This window comes from Branchiostoma floridae, chromosome 5 (genome assembly GCF_000003815.2).
Source record: "Branchiostoma floridae strain S238N-H82 chromosome 5, Bfl_VNyyK, whole genome shotgun sequence".
In the NCBI taxonomy this organism is placed as follows: Eukaryota; Metazoa; Chordata; class Leptocardii; order Amphioxiformes; family Branchiostomatidae; genus Branchiostoma; species Branchiostoma floridae.
This window is the reverse complement of record NC_049983.1, coordinates 4,150,838-4,157,022: the sequence shown is the minus strand read 5'-3', so window position 1 is coordinate 4,157,022 and position 6,185 is coordinate 4,150,838.

Here is a 6,185-nt window from a genome sequence, read left to right as displayed (position 1 = left end):
CAAATATTCCATTTACATGACGAAGCAAAGTATGTACAATGATCATCGATAAGAAATGGTACTGAGATTTTATAAACAAAACATTTTGGGTCGGTTTAGACCCCACTCTGTCATTTTAGTCGCAAAAAATGTCGGGTGCTTGAGGGTTAATAAAGACTGGTTATTTTCAATTATAATTTTTCCCCGTGGCTGTTCGTGGAAGTTCGTAAATATATCGAAATAAACTTATGGTCTGATATTTATATCTATCTGATATTGATATGTTGGATGTGTCTGTCAAAAGTGAAAAAGGAACTAAAAACTAATCAATACGACTGTCATGTTTGCCTCTACGCCATGTAAATCTACGTAATTGTGGGGGTTTTGAATCACCACACGTCTACTAAATTTAAAATGTTAACATCATGTCTTTGATTCTTTGTTGTGTGTGTGAATGGTATGTTGTTGGATTACGTCCTCCTCGGTCTAAAATAGCATTTTGGACCGTGTTTAAGTCCCCTACAACAATTAGATTTTTTATGCCTTATTTTGAGGTTTGTGAAACTATTTTCAATGAACTCAAAGAAACTGTTTGGTGCGTATAAATTAGCCAAGCAGAAACGCATTTCATGTAAAGAAATATCTACCATAATAATACGCCCATCGTCATCTGTTATACAGTCATGCACAGTAAAAATCAAGTTTTTGTTGAGCAATTGTTTTGATTTCTCTTAGACACCTTCGTCATATTGCTACATTTCTTTGTTCTATGATTTGTTATCGTACTACAGTAGAAGCCGCTTAATTGCACGGTCTATTCGCCAGTGAATTTCGTGCAATTATCCGACTGTTGCAATAAAGGGAAGTTATCTAGTTGGACCACACTGGTTCGGGATTTAGAGATTCCGTGCAGTTAACAGAAGTGTGCGTTAATCCTTTGTGCCATTAAGTGGCTTCTACTGTATTGATTTGTATTGTCCTATAAGAAAGCTTCATAAATCTAACTTGTTATATTGCCTTGTTGTTATTCATCTACTCATTTATGTTTTGTCATCATTTGTTTCCCATTTCAATTAGATCGTCGAATTGTGTTCAGTATTTGTTAGGAGGAGGATTTTATAAGCCTAATATAGCTCCTCCCTCTCTCCCGCAAGGTGATCCTTTAATATTTACCTTTATTTTATGTATTTCCTTTTTATGTGCAAATAAATTAAATTAAACACGATAGCGAACAATAAATAAACAAAAGCAATCCACGAACAATGTTTGTTTGGCGAAAGTATGTGGTTGATGAATGCTAGTTGATATAGATACACACACACACACACACACACACACACACACACACACACACACACACACACAGAAAGACAGATATATTTAGAACACTATTTAGGACACTTCAGTAGTTACCTGTGCTGTTTACTTAGATAACTTTAGAACCTTGGCCGTTACCTGTATTGTTCATTTAGAACAATAAGAATTAATCTTTGTTTTGTCAGTTTTGTATATACTTTTAATTTATATCATAGATAAAAACGGTGGATGCTGCTGAAACATGTAATAATTTATATATTCATATCCAGCAGTAAAGACGGATTTAACTACGTTTGAAATATGAAAATATGAAAATGTATACAATCGTATATAAGCAGGAACACTCTCTAAGAATTGCCAAGACTAATTGCAATCCATTTGAGTCTAACAGTTAATGCCTTTTATCTAATATTTGGTTCGTAACGGGAAAAGAGTGCATTTGGTAGGCTGTTGCTAGTCAGACTGAGACCATGAATAAGATCTAGATAAAGCTAGTGCATTCTTGTTTGTCAATTTACTTCATAAACAGATGAATACTGCGACTCTATTGGAGGATGGAGGTGTCAGTGCGACCAGCTTTCACTATGCTACTTACCTGAGGACGTTTGTGATGGCTTCCTATCATGTAACATGTACACAACAATGACATGTTCTGATGATGAAACGAACTGCGGTACGCTCTCCATTGATTGAGAATGAATTACAGAACTATATCATTACATGTATACAGAATTATAGATGGTATAGAGAAAAATGATTGGTTCATTCGGGAATCCAAGTCAAGTCGAGATCATTCATTCATTGGTTCATTCATTTATTTATTCTCTATCGCTCGTTCTTTCTTTTTCTCTCACTCTCTCTTTGTTTCTCTGTCTCTCTCAGTTGTGAATTGATCTTCATTATATTTCGTAGGTGTATTGTTGTCAAAGAGAAAATTCGAATCTCCATGGTATCTACATAGTTAGTTCATGTGGTTTAGGGGTCACTTGAGAATTCGATAGTCCTGCAAAATTCAGCAGGGAGAATCTAAGATAGTTAATCATTATTACCGTACCCTGGGTCCTGAAAAGGATTTTAAGGCATCATTAAAAAATAAAACCTGATGATTTACATAGCTTATTGCAAAATATTCAAACAAACATTTTATTTGCATAATCATTTAGGAGATTTTCATTCAAATGCCACTGTATTTGATGGTTTTAGGACTCTAAACCTCGTGACGTGTGTAATTGAGAAAGATAAGAATATCAATAGATAGCAAATACATTAGAAGCCGTTTAATCGCACAATTTGCCAGCGTATATCGTACAATTATTCGGCGTGTGCAATAAAATGATAAGTTACCAAATTGGACCGAACCACTACGGGCGGAGGGGCCGAGAGATGATGTGTCGGAAATAATGAATTTGATTTTGGATCACAATGGCGGTAGGCTTGGCAATGATAAACTTTTCACCTTCTTAATCTACATTTCCTGTCTTTGAATTGCCCTTAAAGTTGCAAACTCTGGGGGAACATGTCGCCGAAATATCCAAGCAACGGAAACAAAACGGCGCCGAAGAGCAGTTGCACACCTGTCAGAAATATCCCGTCAGCCAATGACAATGTGACACATCTAGCTAGTGGCGGTAGATTTGAATAAGAAACATGGATTAACACCAATACGCCATTGTAACAAAATCTATCCATGTATATTTAACACCGTCAATAGAAAATCAACTCATTATCAACTTAAAATTAAAACTAGGAAGGCTGACATTTGCTTGAGAGCAAATACAGCATATTTCAGCCATCTCCCTCCACATGCAACAACAAAATTACCCATTTGAAAAATCACTTTTACCAATAACGGTTCAACCCAAAAACCCAAATTCCTCCTGTGCACGAATGGACTCCAGTATACTCCATGTGGATTTTTCACAATAAACCAGTTCAGAAATACTCCAACTGATAACATGGCCTTTTGAACCGAATCCAAAATTGAGGTTAGCAAAAAAGGTGCATGAAACGGTACGATATAATCACCAAAGTTCAAAAATCGACTTTAGAAAATGTACAAGAATGGACTCTTTCAGCATACCCCATGTAAATTTCAAATTAGACCAGTCCAAAATAACCCCACTGAAATAAGGACTTTGAAATAGTCACCAAAGTCTAAAAATGGATTTTTAAGAAAATGTCCCCTCCGTGCAAGAATGTACTCTTCCAGTACACACCATGTAAAATTGCAACAGTCCAAAAATACACCCACTTAAAGACTTTACATTATCCTCAGTCCAAAGATGAATTGATAAAAATGAACCCCTCCGTGTAACAATGGACTCTTCCAGATAACACTAGGCTCGCTGATTGGCTGCCAAATCCTCCTCACGATGTTGATTCGGGCTAAGCGATTGGTTACCTTTTTAATTAAGTTATATCGGCATACAGTTCTGCAAGTGAGAAAGCCTCAAAATGGGGTCAACGACCTTGAGGTCATTGACCCTGTTGCCGTCGGAAAATGACCAAAAAAATCCCCCAAAATCGTTTTGAAGTGGTTCATGCCAAAAATAATACATGGGTCATTTGAATGAATATCTAGTACTGGACAAAAATTTAAGTCATTTGTTTGCAAAACCAGTGTACAGTAGCCCAAAGTGTCCTTTTTTGTCAAAAAATGGCCCCAAAATCGCAAAATTACGCATTTTGTTGTACTGTATGCCAAAAGTGTTATTGGATCCATGTGCACATATGTGAAGTGCACTTCTATGCCAGATTTCAGCTCAATTGGTTATAAAACCCACAGCACGAAATCTGGTATTTAAGCAAGCTTAAACTCAACGTAAAAGCGACGTTTCTGCACCCTTTCCGCAACTTAACGACTTCTTTCCGTGAACGTAAAGATTCCCTTTAATGTTACCTTTACGTTGGCACTTATATGTACGTTTCGGCACTCCTCACGTGCCTTTCCGCAACTTTTAGACGTTTAAAGGCGTCGTTAATAACAATATTTCGGGCGGAAAGCGTGCGTTTCTTAAGACTTTTCCGTGATCTTTTGACCACCTTTACACTCGATTTCTATAACTTCTATAAATTCTGCATTTAAAAAACCCACTCTTGTCTGTCATTGGATAACGTCCCATCACATAACACATGTGAACCTCTTCTGGGAACTGCTAATTTGAAATTCAATGCCGCGTTGTTCGTTATTCATAGTTTACGGCAAATAAATTTGAATTTGAAAAAAAAACACCACCCCCTTTGTACGCTGTTAAGCCTAGTAGGTTTAGCTAAACACAAAAACTGTTACCACACTAAAAAATACCAGCCTTTCTGGGAGAACAATATTACTTGTAGATAATAAATGTTCTTCTAGATGATAAGAATGTTTTTTTTGCAATTATATGAACTGAGAACAGGAAACCCGACCATCGCTATATTCCCCTGCTTACATTACCGCGTAGTGAGGACGCTATGTGGTCGGGATGCCAACTGGCTGCACGGCACAGCGAGCGACATACTGGACAGGCCGCCCAGTACTAGTCCTCTTACCCTGAACGGGAACACGCCGTAATTATGACCACAAATCCTCGGGGGCATGTACGTAGTGCTCCCGGCGATTGTTGCTTCCCTTCAACAAGGAGGTTTTTTAACCTCATTGCTTTCAACGCTACCTCTCCGACATCTTTTTTCTGTAACTATCAATCTCCACTTCTGTAAAATAAGTTCAGAGAGTTGTCTGTAAAGTAAGCTCAAAGGTAACAGAACGATATCGCTAACATACGATTCTACTGGAAAAAATAAACGCTACCCTCCCGACATCTTTCTTGCACCCGTACATAGACCCTTTTTATGTAAAGTGAGCTCAATGGTAACAGAAAGCAACGGAAAGATACCATCTGTTATATTTATAATTTCACCCATGAGAATATTTTGATTTTCCTGAATTCATCAAACACGCTAACTCAGAAAGAGTTACTAGTATTCAGGCGGGACCGCTGCTTTATAGAGGAGCGCATTTGGTATATTGAGCAGAAAATACTCGTAATTTGGGAAAAGCAATGCCTCTTTCTTTTCTTGGTTAAACTAAACGCGCTAAAATAACACAACAGGAGCTATTCATTCAAAGCCGCTACTTTTGTGATAGGCGTATGTGGTATATTGAGCGGAAAATACTCGTAATTTGGTAAAAGCTATGCCTCTTCTTCAAATAATGATTAACGCTACCTTTCCGACATCTTTTTTCCACCTATACATAAAAGGGAGGAGGTTTGCTTAAACCTCCCCCCTTTTATGTAAAGTCAGCTCAAATGTAACGGAATGACGTTGGAAAGATTGTATCTGTTATATGTAGGTTTCACACGGGAAGAGATTTTCTTTTTTTGGTTAAACTAAACACGCTAACTATATCATGATCATTTCAAGCCGCTGCTTTAGTGAAAGGCATATGTGGTATATTGAGCGAAAAATACTCTTAATCTGTCAAAAGCAATGCCTATTCTTAAAAATAAAGATAAACGCTACCATTCTGATCTTTTTTGCACCTATACATAAGATGGGGGAGGTCTCCATAGACCTATACTAATAAGAGTATGTAAAATGAGATCAAATGTAACGGAAAGGCAATGAAAAGATATTATCTCCTATATGTAAATTCCACCTTAGAAAACTACGAAAATAAAAAACTTGAAAGTTCAACTGACTATATGTGGACGTATAGTCGGTTCAAAGACTGTAGATGTTTTTTGTACGTAAGAAATACCCGCTTCATCTATACAGCACATATAAGGATGCTTAAAGGTTATGTAAAGATATCACATGCATTTAATTTGCCTTCACGAATACGGAAAAGGTACGGAAATGTAAAACCATTGTCTCCGTGGTCTTTACGATACCGTAAACTCTGTGGA